Source organism: Cynocephalus volans, chromosome 14, assembly GCF_027409185.1.
Source record: "Cynocephalus volans isolate mCynVol1 chromosome 14, mCynVol1.pri, whole genome shotgun sequence".
In the NCBI taxonomy this organism is placed as follows: domain Eukaryota; kingdom Metazoa; phylum Chordata; class Mammalia; order Dermoptera; family Cynocephalidae; genus Cynocephalus; species Cynocephalus volans.
The window spans coordinates 83,070,476-83,084,742 of record NC_084473.1 but is presented as its reverse complement, the minus strand read 5'-3'; positions in this window follow the sequence as shown (position 1 = coordinate 83,084,742).

The window sequence follows — 14,267 nt, the reverse complement described above, 5'->3', positions numbered from 1 at the left end:
GAGGCTCCCCCATTCCAACTCCCCACTGCACCTAGAATGCATTCCAGCTCTGTCCCCAGCGCCACACACACACACACACACACACACACACACACACACAAACGCACAGTACAAAGGGCCTCCCTCCTCAGGCACCCTGCCCTGCTCCATCTGCCTGGACACCTCAGGGCCCCCTTGTCAGCCTCTCCAGGACCACTCCCCCATTCATCCTACAAATATTTAGCCTTTCCAGAAGGTCGTCTCTGTCACCACGCTTAGAGCACTTCTCACTATCTGTCATTCTTTTTTCTCTCCGTTTTTTCTTGTTATCTCTGTCCCACTACACTGTCACCTCCAGAGCCTACATGGGTTTCTCGAGCGTTGCTTAACCCCAGCCTAGCACAGTGCCAGACACTCATGCTGTGAGTGTACAATAAACACTAAATCAGTGAGCAAATGAACATTATGTCTAAAATGAAAACAAATCAGGGCCTCGATCCTTATCCTCAGGGAGCTTTTAAAAATGGTTGTGCAGAAAGGACGGATAGGGTATGATCCTACTTTAGGAGGTAATTAGAGTGGTCCCATGCATCGAAACAGAAAATAGAGTTGTGGTACCAGGGGCGGGGTGTGGAGGAGGAATGGAAAGTAAGTGTTTACTAGGTACAGAGTTTCAGTTTAGGAAGATGAAAAAGTTCTGTGGATTGATGGTGGTGATGTTGTACAACGATGTGAATTTACTTAAAGCCACTGAAGTGTACACTTAAAAATGGTTAGGATGCTAAATTTTATGGTAGGTGTATGTTTTCACCACAAATTGGAAAAGCTTAAAAAATGATTGAAGAGAGATATAAACACACTAAATGACTGGAGAATTATGAGACAACAGATAAATAAATGGCACAGACAATATGGGGCACGAAGCGACACACACTGCTGGATTCCAGCCCCCATGAAGAAAAAAGTCCAGCTCTGAAGGCTGTCTCTGGAATGAGGCTTTGCCCTGAGCATCGCTCTCCTGGAACGGAAGTGAATTATTTTTGTTTTCCATTTGTAAAGATAATATAATTGCAATAATATACATTGCAAAAATTTTAAGACTATCTCCCTACAGGCCAGAGGCCAAAAAAGAAAAAAGAGCAAGGGAAATTCACTTTGATATATTTTCTTCTAATGTGTATTAAACATTTTTTATATTTTACATAGCTGCAATCATGCTGAGTGTATGTTTTTATAAAATATCCTATCTGTGTTTTCCTTGTTCCTAAGTAGGTTTCATAATTCTAATACTATATAATGTTAATGCTTAAAACTTTATTGGATTATCATCTTTTTCTTAAATATTCCTTTATTTCTGAACATGTCAACGTTTAATATCTCTGTTCATACCCTATTGTGCCAAATCTAAGATTATTTCAACCGGAGAGACTTTCCAGATTGAAATTACTGAGTATGTGGGTATAAACATTTTTATAACTTTTAATACCTGGTATCAAATTGCTCCCTGAGGCCACCACCACTCTCACCCGCCATAGGTATCTTGTTTTTCCCCCTCCTGTTGGGTTATAGGTGGAAAATACTTCTTCAGCACTGCTATAATTTTGCTAGATTGCAGCACTTGAAAACTCTGCGTTTCCCAAGTGGACCATCTATCTTTAGGCGCACAGACCTGCCTGCTGTGTTTACAGAGCTAAAGCAGAGAGTGTGTGCTATAGACAGGGAGGGAACCCCAAACTCTAGGTGGAGGACCTGGCTCATCTCCGCTTGAGTGGCAAAAAAAAATTAAAAAGACAGGACGGAATGGAGCTAAGGAATTACCCAGGAGGCAGATTAGGAGGCCGGCAGCAAGAAAGCTCCCTTTGGAGACGACCGGCGAGCAGGGGCTTCCCGCCCCCCTCTGCAGCAGGGGCTTGCGAAAAGTGAGACTGATTTTCCGAGGGTTCTGAAGGCGTTTGCCCTGGGAGGGAAGATGTTCCGCTTGGGGGTCCCCACTTGGCTTAAAAACAGTGCCTTCAGCTGTCTTCAGTTACCGAGGCCCCTTAGCGTCTTCGGGCAACTCTGGATTGCTCTGAGGCTGCAGCAGGGCCCCAGCGTGATCTTAGCTCACGTGTGCCTGCCAGGACAAGACCCCATCTTGCTTCCTCCCTGCAATAGAACGAAAAACAACGAAGCTCTGATCTGCCGAGCGCTTCCCAGGCGCCAGCGTCGTGCTGGGAGCTGTGTGCTCCTTTTCTTGTTTACTTTCCTAACAGCTGAATGGGGTCGATATTAGCCACTCCTTTAACAGGTGAGGAAACAGGCTCAGAGAGGTTCAGCGACATGCTTGAAATCACACAGCATTTGATAAACTGGAGGGCGAGGATTCAACCCCAGGCGGCCTGACTCCAACGCCTTACCCTTTCCCCACACGTGCCAGGAGCCCAGCTGTTCTTTGAGACTTTGAGCAGCAGCAAGCCCCAAGAGTTTGGACAAAAACTTGGGAGAAGGCCAAGGTAACCCTGATAAAAAGTCGGAGTTATTAGATCATTTGGGGTAAAAACAAAAAAAGTAAAGGCGGTCCTTTCAAGAGCATCTATAAACCCAGTAGGTAAACCCAGCTATGCGGTGAGTGGTTCAGGAGAAGAAGTGAAGCTGGAGGGGAAATGGGTCAGAGCAGGTGTTACAGATAGGGTTGTTCAGTGGTTAGGGTTGGCTTCTAGCAGACACCGGCTGCCTGTGTGACCCTGGCCAAGTGAATTAACCTCTCTGAACCTCAAATCTAATACAAGGATAATGATAATGCCTACCTCACACATGAGCATTAATAAAATTGCACTTGCAAAGTGCATGGCACATGGTAATCAATGGTAGCTGCTAGCATTGTTATTTTCATTATTACATTATATTATATTCTAGCTATTTTTGACTAGCCTAAATATGACCCTCACTCAAGGCCCTGGAAAAGATGTTTTGTTAAATTTTTAAATTCCAATATTTTAAACAGTGCCAGTATTTTAAACTGGAACACAGCAGTTACTCATTACATGTAATTATTCCAGTAACCTAAAGAGGACGGGGTTTTAAATATTTGTTTCAAATTACAAAATATGTCAAATAAAAAGAAAAGTACTGAAAGTAATATAATAGATGCTCAGATACCCACAGTTAAATTTAACAAATTTAACATTTTGCCAAATTTGTTTCAGTCTTTTATTTCAAGAAATAAAATGTTAGTACTAAGACCACTCCTTCATCTCCATTCCATCCTCCATACAAACCCAACCTATCCTGAGCTTTGTGGGTTGTGCCTTCGGGCTTTTATATTTTTGTGGTTGTAATGCTTTTATTATATAAGTATTTATCTATAAATCATGATATAATAATGAATAGTATGTAGCATTTCTTACATGTGACTTTATTTTATAAATGATGTCAGGTTTTATGTACGCTTGTCAAATTTGCTTATTTTATTTAATATTATGTTTTTGAGATTCATCCCTGTCTATGCCTGTGGATCTAGTTCATTCACTGTCATATTTTATTGATTTATCACCATTTATCCATTCCCCTATTACTGGAGATTAGGTTGTTTCCAACTTTTGTAGTTACAGATTTTCTCACTTCTGTTGTTTGTGCTTCTGTGAACATTCTTACATGTCAGTTTCTTTGAGTGACAAACCTAGAAATGAAAGTGCTAGGGCCAGGACATCTTAATTTTCATAGATATTTTTACTAGATTTTGCCAAATTGTCTCCAAAGCGGTGGTACCAATTCATATTCCCATCAACATTGCATAAAAGTTCTCATTTGGCCATATTCTCACGTCTGCCTGATATTATTAGATTTGTTCATTTTTGCCAATCTGGGTATGAAGTGATAGCTGTTGTTTTAATTTACATTTCACTGATTAAAGTAAGGTTTAGTGTCTTTTTATTTGGATATTGGCCTTGTCACAAAATTTTCCCATTTTTAATTGTTATTTGTCTACCTTATTAATTTGTAAGAATCTTATATATTATGGATAATGATCTTCTGTTGCTTTTATGCATTGCAAATATCTTCTACCAATCTAAGACTTGGCCTTTAAATTTGTACTGCGTTTTGTCCTACATACTTAAAAAAATTTTAATATTATCACAGTTTTATGATTTGTGCTTTTATGTCTTGATCAAGAGACTCTATCCTTACCCTATGTCTTAAAGTCACCTTTTTAAAAAAAAAAAAAAAAAAAAAAAGTTTTAAAACTTTGCTTTTCACATTTAGTTTTTTTTTTTTTTTTTTTTTTTTTTTGTCAGCTGGCTGGTATGGGGATCCAATCCCCTGATGTTGGAGTTACAAGGCAATTCTCTAACCAGCTGAGCTAACCAGCCAGCCCCACATTTAGCCTTTATTCTATCAGGAATATACTTTTATGACTGATTTGAGGTAGAGCTCAAGTTTTGCATTTTCCCACATGGAGAGCCAATGGTCACAGCACCAGTGACTGAATCATTTATCCACTGATGCATACAGCCACCTCCGACATTTTCATCTATGTGTTTTCTGGTCCTCCTACTCTCTTTCACTGGTCTATTGCTATTTAAATTATTACAGTTTATAAATTATGATATTTGGAAAAGTGGGTTCCTCCCTTAACCTTCACTAACATTATCTTGGCTATGTTTGGTCCTTCATACTTCCATGTGAATAATAAACTTGCCAAGAAAATCAGGTTGACATTTCGATGTGCTGAATCTGTAGATTAACTGGGGGAAACTGACATCTTTACAAAGTTGAGTCTTCACGTCTGTTATAATGTGCTTCTGAGAGGAAGCTTTCATCTGGACAAACTTATGGACATTTGGGACAGACTGGCTTGTCTTCCAATGACTGAGATGACAATATCAACCCTACCTCACCACTCTGCTGGGAGAAATTTTAACGCATGAGGATGTCTCTAAAGTGTCTTGCAGCCATAGACTCACACATCCTTGATTCCAAATAGCAGGGAACTAACTAATTTGCAGGTCACACACTACTGAAATTCACCTCGATTAACTACAGCAGTAACATATAGAGTGATGCCCAAGAAGGAAAGGTAAAACCCTCATCCCACTTTCCCAAGTGAGATTAACTTGCTTACCTTTGGGGCATAATTACAATAGGCGATTCTGTATGTGTGATTTCCTCTTTCTGAGGAGAATTCAGAAGAAACAGAAAGAGTTTTCTGGCTTTGAGGTCCTGAATGAGAACGGATCCCATTATAAACCCTAGTCCATTGAGTACCTCATCCTTGCTCTTTCCTTGCTTAAGTTGACACAACACTTGACTGGTCAACTGAGTCAAAGAAAAATCAGTCATTCCTTAGCAAGTAACCAACAAATTGACTTGGTGAATGTATTGAGAGACTCCCTTGGTTTTTTATAGGGCCTCGAGGGCAAAGTATTTCAATAATCCCTGTCCCTTGATAATAACACCTGCCTGGAAACTACAGCAGTGCTATAAGCTCACAAAACCTGCTTGGCCTATGGGTCCCTGAAAATCATGGGCAAGAAGTACAGGTCCACATGAGTGGAGCTTTCACGCTTTCACCAGATTTCTGCCCCCAGGGGAGTCTTCCAGAACACTCCAGCACAGCCTTCTCTGTCCCCACCATCCCCCAAATTCTAGGGGGCACAAGCTCTTCCCTACCAAGCCATAGGTCCCATCCTTATGAATCACAGAGTGTCTGCCTTGTGGAACCAAGGGTGTCCACCTTTAATAAATTTGCCCAGTGTCCTAGAAAATGGGGAAAGGGCAACATTGAGATGGGCAAGCACTTGGGAACATCTTTGCTCCCTGCATCCTGGCCCTGGATCACCATGGGTATGGAACACCCATTTCAGATGAGCATCCCAAATACCAAAGTTAAAGACAATTGTTTATGTCAGGTACATCTTCTCTTCTTCTGAGGGAAAGCACTTTAAAGCTCCTTTCGTTTTATTTTAAAGCTTTAAAAAAAACTTATGAATATACGAATACAATTTTTGTCAGAAAAAAAGTGTAGCAAATAGCTCTTTGCTTTTCAAAGCCAGCATCAACACATGTGTCTATAATGCCAGAGCTTTTTCTGTGCATTTACACACACATGCACACACACAATTTTTACATAAAAGAATCATAATGTACTATTGGTATACAACTCACTTTTTTCACCTAATATATTTTAGAGTTTGCTTTATTCTAGGACATACAGATATATTGGCTTACTTTTAACTGCTGTCTGGTATTTATTTAGGTCAGTGAACCATAATTTAAATTTCCACTGCCCTATTGATGAACATTGGGTTTTCTTCCAAAATTCACTTTAGAGGCAGTGCTGCATGAACATCTTTGTACATGCATCATTGTGTTTAGGGGTAAGAAAGCATGTTTTGCTGCACACAGAGCTAGACATGATGTTGGTCGAGTGCTCAGGCAAGCACTGGGAATACACTGATAAATAGTTATTTAAATGGTTGGTGCAAGGTGAGTGGGACAATGAGCAAGTGCAACAAATAGAAAACAGTTACAAATGTACTAGATATTAATGCAATTGTATCAATAATCACTTTGAATGTGAATGGTCTAAATACACCAACTAGAAGACAGGGATTGTCAGAGTACAAAAAACAATTTCTAACCATATGTTGTCTATAAGAAATCCACTTTAAATATAATGACTCGTGAAAAAATGTTCAACATCACTCAGCATTTGGGAAATACAAATCAAAACCACACTGAGATACCATCTCACCCCAGTTAGGATGGCTAATATCCAAAAGACTGTGAACGATAAATGCTGGCGAGGTTACAGAGAAAAAGGAACTCTCATACATTGTTGGTGGGACTGCAAAATGGTGCAACCTCTATGGAAAATGGTATGGAGGTTCCTCAAACAATTGCAGATAGATCTACCATGTGACCCAGCTATCCCACTGCTGGGAATATACCCAGAGGAATGGAAATCATCAAGTCAAAGGTATACCTGTTCCCCAATGTTCATTGCAGCACTATTTACAATAGCCAAGAGTTAGAACCAGCCGAAATGTCCATCATCAGATGAGTGGATATGGAAAATGTGGTATATCTATCTACACAATGGAATACTACTCTGCTATAAAAAACAATGAAGTACTGCCATTTGCAACAACATGGATGGACCTAGAGAGAATTATATTAAGTGAAACAAGTCAGGCACAGAAAGAGAAATATCACATGTTCTCACTTATTAAATAAATAAATACACAAATAAACTGGAGGGGAGGGAAGAAGACACAACAATTACAATTCCTTGAAGTTGATACGACAAGCAAACAGATATGAGGTTGCTGGGAGGGGGGGGGGAGGAGGGAGGAAGGTTTTGGTAATGGACCACAATAATCAACCACATTGTATATTGACAAAATAAAATAAAATTTAAAAAATAATAATAATAAGTAAATATAATGACTCAGATGGGTTGTAAAGAAACGGAGAAAGCTATACCATGTTAACACTATCTAAAGAAAGCTGGAGTATCTATATTAATTTCAAATAAAGCAGACTTCAGGACAAAGGAAATTATAGGGAATAAAGAAAGGCATTATGTAATGTTAAGGGGTTCAATACTCCAAGACAAACAATCTTTAACATGCATGCTCCTAACAACAAAGCATCAAAATTTGTGAGACAAACGATAAAAATGCAAGGAGGAATAGTAAAATCCTCTATTATAGTTGGATATTACAGGATATTTCTACAACCCTTCCTTAATTGATAAATTCAGTAGGGAGAAAATCAGTAACGATTTAATTGACCTGAACAGCACTGCCAGCCAATTTGATCTAATTGACATTTATAGAATATTTAATCCAATAACAGCAGAATACATATTCTTCCCAAGCTCATATGAACATTCACTAAAAGAGACCATATTGTGCACCATAAAACACACCTTAACAAATGTAAATGAATAGAAATCATATAAAGTAAGCTTTCAGACCACAGTAAAATTAAACTGGAAATTAATAACAAAAAGATAGCTGGGAAATCTCCAGATATTTGAACATTAAACAACATACTTCTAAATAACACATGGGTCAAAGAAGAAGTCTCAAGAGAAATTTTAAAATATTTTGAACTATATGAAGATGAAAATACAACTTATCAAAATTTGTGGGATGCAGCAAAAGCAGTGTTTAAAGGGAAATTTATAGCATAAAATATAATAACTTAAAATATATATTACATATTTAGTTAATATAATATAATTTTAAATATATTTAAAAGAAAACATCTAAAATCAATAATCTAAATTTCTACTTTAAGAAACAATAGAAAGAAGAGCAATATAAGCCTGAAGCAAGTAGAAGAATATAAATAATAAAAATTAGAACAGAGATCAATTAAATTGAAAAAAGGAAAATAGAGAAAATCAATGAAAATAAAAGCTGGCTCTTTGAAAAGATCAATAACATTGATAAACCTCTAATCAGATTAACCAAGAAAGAAAAAGAAGACACAAATTATTAATATCGGACACAAAAGAGAAGTTGTCACTACTGACCCCACAGACAATAAAAGGAAACTAGAGGAATATAATAAAAGGATGGGGCCACCTGCATATGGCAGGCTGGGCCATTCCTTCTCTTTCTCAGTCCTGAACAAAGGCAAAGGGTCCCAGCTCCACATACTTCCTTCCCTCCTTCCCTACCCCACTCTCTTTCTCCAAAAGACATTGAAACAGAAATTTATCAATCCCAGGAAAATCATATAATCTCACTGAGCATTACTTTTCCCCATCTTTCAGCCAAAATACCCTAAAATCTCACTCCTCAAAAAAAAAAAAAAAAAAAAAAGAAGTTAAAGAAGGCCCCCAAATCGTAAAAGCTTTAGGCCCCATAGGACCTCTCCCTGCTTTGTGCACCACGCTAAAGGATCTGCTCAGGTCCAGGCAGAGCAGGAGAGAGAGTCAATCAGGGTGAATCTGAGGAATCTGGTTTGATGGCTGGAATTTTTCTTTTTCTATAAGGTGTTTTGCAGTGGAAGAAATAGAAACATAACTCCTACGGTGTAAAAGCTGGAAGAGATCACCTCCTCAAGTTAAGTTAGAAAACAGAAGCACAAAAGAACAAGTATGGACAATCCACATGTAAAACTGAAAATTCAACTGGTTATCAGAACTACGGGGGGAAAAAAATGTCAACCAAAGTAAAAATCAAAGAAAATTTTAAAAATTATCCCAGTTCTTGCATCTCTCAAAATAACACTGATATATACATTTTTTCATTCCTAGTGCTGACCAGGGTTTAGTAAAAAAAACAACCACTCTCATGCCAACCATATGTATTTGTCCAATCCTTAAAAGGCCGACTTGGCTTTAAAAGGCCATTTCTTTCTGAAAATCCTGTCCAATAAAATAATTTCAAATGCATAGAAAGATGTATGTGTGAATATTTTTTGTTTATTATGTGGTTTTTACACTTCATAATATCACTTTTAAATATATAAATATCACTAAAAATATACAAAGCACAAACAATTAGAAATATAAAAAAGAAATGGTAAATTCACAAACATGGAAAACTTACAGCACTTTAAGAAATTAACAAGGTCAGGTGGACAAAAATAAAGAACGTAAAAGAGATGGGTAATATATTTTACAAAGTTTGATATAATATACAGAATTTTGTACCCAATCATTCATACAGAACTATTTCTAAAGTTATTTACAAAATCAACCATCAGTCAAAACCTCAATAAATTCCAAAAATCATAAATACAGCCACATTCTCACACCACAGACCAATAAAACTATAAACAAAGGAAGCGGGGAGGGGGGGAATCTATCCACTTGAAAAATTGTAAACACCTTTTAAGAACTCAGGGTAACTAAGGAATAAAAATTGAAATTACATACTATTTAGAAATCACTATATCATAATGAAAAAGTAGGCATGACCTAACTGTCCAACTATTTGGTGGTGTCAGGTGAGATTCATGAAGAACATGTTATAAGAGAAATTGGCTGAAATATGATATAAGAATTTTTTAAAGCAGTCTTCATATTTCTTGAATAGGAAATATGATGACAATGATGAAAAAAATAAAAATACGTAAGTACAGGAAAAGAAATTTTTAAAAAGGCAAAAAATAATACAAAATAAATACACCATAAAGAGTGATTATAGTTCCAATACAGGCGATTATTCTTTTTTTTTCTGTTTTAAATTTTCCAAAATATTTTTAACCTAAAAAAGAAGGCACAACTACATCCGAGGCAGAGAGGAATTTAGGGATTTGCTAAAGTCACAAATTCTCAGCTCTGGACTCTTGTGAATGACAAAAACGACAAAAAACGAGGATTCACATCAGCAGAAGAAGAAACAGGCTGGGCTTAAGGACTTTGTGGCCGACAGCTGGGGACGTTTTGACCAAAGGGCTCTGGTTCCAAGCACCGCGAGGGCCAGCGCGGGAGAGAACGTTCCAGGTAAACAAAGCTTAAGAGCGGATTGAAATCGGCGAATCAACCAAAACCTCAGAAAAACCTCGGCTCCCATAACCTCCCGCCTCCCGTAACCTCCCGCCTCAGCGCTTCAGATTTCCCCTGTCCCAACCGGGCCAGCCCAGCGCGTGCGAGGCTGGACCGCAGCGCGGACCTATCTCGGGATGGCGACCTCTGCGCCCTGCGCGGGACACCAGGGACCAGACACTCCACAAGCCCTAGGACACGCCCCGAGCCCCCGAGCCCGTCCTCTTCCTGCCCCTTGCTCATCTCCTCCTCCTCCCGGGCCCAGGGTCCCCTTGCAGGGCTACAGGTACGAATGAGCGAGAGAGGACCCCACCCGCGGCCCACCGGAGCCTCTGCCGAGCCGTCCCAGCCGGGGACCAGCAGACGGCAGCAGGGTCAGTCCGGGGCGGGGTCCCCAGTGCCCAGGATCTCTACCTCCACTCCAGTCCCTTTCCTAATTTTTGACAAGTGAGGAGAGGAGAGTTGGGAGAACTCCTAGCCTGGCCCAGATAAGAGAGGTTCTCAAATTTGGGGACTTCTATCCACCGTTAAAGCTCTGACATTCTAGCCATTTCTACAGACGGATGCATTACACAAGTGGCACTAATTGCTAGATATTGAGGGATAGGGGGAAGTTAAGGGGTCTGCCCTCAATAATTCCCCACCCTGTCATGGGCCAGAAATTCCGCCATGGACCAGTCATTTGATCCCTTGCAAAATGCAAATCCCTCCCTCCACCCCACCACCCAGTAGTAATCTCGGTCGCCAAAGAACAGCAGGATTCTAAGGGGTCTGTGCTAGGACAGGTGGCTCTTGCCGGGGGCGGGGAGCTGGCGCTCGTGACAAAGGCGCCGGGCACCCGGTGGCTGGGCGGGAACGTGTACGCGCACGCGCGTCAGTGTCGCTGGAGGTCAAGCGAGGTCTGAATTCACAATCGCTCCCTCCCCGCCCCCCAACGAAGCCAAAACTGAAGCAACATCGCCCCCTGATGGGCTGGCGGGGCGTTCGCTTTCATTCCAGACGGGACGGGCGACGAAGGGGGTGTCCTGGGCTGCTAGTCCCAGCTTCAGTCAGGGCCCCCTGGGTTTCTTGGAGTATGAGGCTCACTCTTCCTGGGCCTCCGTTTGTCTTTCTCTGTGAAATAAAATGTGACTGGCCGGATCTTTTCTGAGTTCGCTTCCAGCTGCAGATTCTCTGAGCCCTTCTCTCTGTCGCATCCCACCCCGTCCCCCCTGCCGGAGCCCTGGACGGCCCTTCCTTCTGTCCCCGCCTCCCACACACACACTCTAGACGCCCCGTTTCCGCCTCGTGCGGCCGCGGAGCTGTGCGCGCTACCAGGATCTGACCTCCCCGGGGCCACCGTCTCCCGGGGCAACAGTGGGGAATTGTTGGCCGCCCCCACTCAGCGGCTTGCCGTGCCCGTGTGAGCAGTGGCGAGGGGACACTTTCGGCCCCTGCCGAGGCTGACCCAGAGAGTCGTGCAGGAGGAGCCCGGCTGGTGCGAACCGGCTGCACCTCCTCTCCGGCGCCCACGTGTTTCCTCCCGTCCTGTGCTGCTCGGTTCCCCCGACACACCAAGATGTTGTGCCTTTGCTCCTGCCTGCCCGCAGCCTGGGCTGGCCTCTTGCCCTTCCCGTGGCTCCCCGCCCCTCCCGCCACGCTGCCCCTTCGCCTCCTTTAAGAATGATTCGGGCACGGCCGGCTCTAGTAGCCCTGGTCGCCCACCCCAGTCCCCTCCCCCCTGGTCTGGGTGGCGCCCTCGACTGGGCTCCTTGTGCGTCTGTCCGCAGATGCACCCACCACATCCTGGCACCCCCATCGTGGCATCAGGCGTTCCCTCGTCTGTCCCCATTGCTGGAGTGCCCCTCAGCGCCGGGGCCTGCCGAACAGGTCAGCAGCAGTCCATGGAATAGGACGACGGCCACCCCCACCCCCGCACCCCAGCTTCACGTGGCTCCTGTCCACTACACACCCGCCTGGGGAAACGCCACCCTGTACCCTCCAAGTGAGAAGCTGACCGCGGGGCACAGGGGAGATCCCGTATCATGGCTCTGCCTCTGGGCAGGTGCAGGGACATTCGCGAAGGACAGTCGACCTCAGTGTCTGAGGGGTGCAGGGAGCGGCTCGTTCCTCTCTCTCCGGCTTAAACTGGGAAGGTGCGAACTCGAGAAATCCTCTTAGAGAGGGGGGATGACAAAACAAGGGGGAAGGGAGGGAAAGGCTCTTGGCTTCTTCCTCTTAACTTCTCTTGCTGAGCTCAGCCTTTTCTGCCTCCCTCTCTCTGGGGCCACAACTTCCCTCCTCCTCTTCCCACAGAAGAAAAGTCCTGTAAACGGGTCACCCGGCTGCCGCAGGACAGCAAGCCGTGCCTGGCGCCCGCCCTCTGACCCGGGTGGTTAGCGGTGGAAGCAGCCGCCCTCCCGTCCTGCAGGGTTGCCAGCGTTGCGTCCTCCCGCTTCCACAGCTCGCCCCGCAGGGGACCGAGCAGAACGGCTCACAGCCCCTCCGAAAGTTACGCGGGGGACTTGCCACCAGCAAGGTCACCGTTCGTAAAACGTGGGCGTGGAAAGCTTCGTATGAGGTCGAGTTGACGTTACTTCATGAATCCTTGGCCCGCGCCCAAATGAAGAATTAACCATCTTGGGTAAAAAGAAAATTTTCCACTAACTTTTTAAAAGTTTCTATTTTGGGTAAACTGTTTGAAAACAATAAGTCGCCTTTCTCTCTCTCTCTCTCTCTCTCTCTCTCTCTCTCTCTCTCTCTCTCTCTCTCTCTCTCTCTCTCTCTCTCTCACACACACACACACACACACACACACACACACACACACACACACACACACACACACACACACGAACAAGAAGAAAGAGAAAAAGAAAGAAAGAAACGAGCCTTGCTAAATAAGTTTATTTTGCCTCACCTGCGACTACAGCAGGACTCAGGACAGCCTTCAAACAAAAAGAGCTGAAGCCCCATTTGGTTGTTGAATTTAGCAGTACACACTTGGTTGGAAAGAAATCAGCTTCTCTAAGCACCAACAAAATTCACCTCTTAAGTTGACAGGATTTCTGGAAGGCAGGCGCCGAGCAGCGGGAGGTCTACAAACAGGCAACTTGCAGAAGAACAAAGCTGAATAGCCAACTTCAGAGAGACACTGTCAATCGCTATGGGGCCAATTCTTCAAATCGGTCATTCCCCTCAAGGTCAAGGTAATTCCTCCAATCATTCCTTTTCTAGGACAACACCCTAGAGAAACTCTGGTACTTGGACTCTAGGGAATATGTACAAGGATGGTTCACTGTAGTGTTGTTTAGAACAGCAAAAACTCCAAACAGCCTAAAGGTTCACCAGCAGAGGAATGGATAAATAAACAGTGGCAGCCGTCATCAAACATTATTGCTCTTGTATCTCTCCAAAATACGAAAGACTATGTACTGCACTCACTTAAAAAAAAATTATTATAATAAAATACACATAACATGTTTACCATCTTAACATTGTATAGTGTCCAGTTGAGTGGTATTAAGTACATTTGCATTGTTATGCTACCATCACCACCGTCCATCTCCAGAACTCTTTTCATCTTGCAAAACCGAAGCTCTATACCCATTAAACAATAACTCTACAGTACCTCTCTCTCTCCCCCCAGCCCCTGACAACCACCGTTCTACCGTGTCTCTATGATTTGACTACTCTAGTTACCTCCTATAAGTAGAACCATAGAGGTACAGCATTTATCTTTCCGTGACTGGCTGATTTCACTTAGCGTAATGTCCTCAAGGCTCATCCGTGGTGCAGCATGTATCAGAATTTCCTTCCT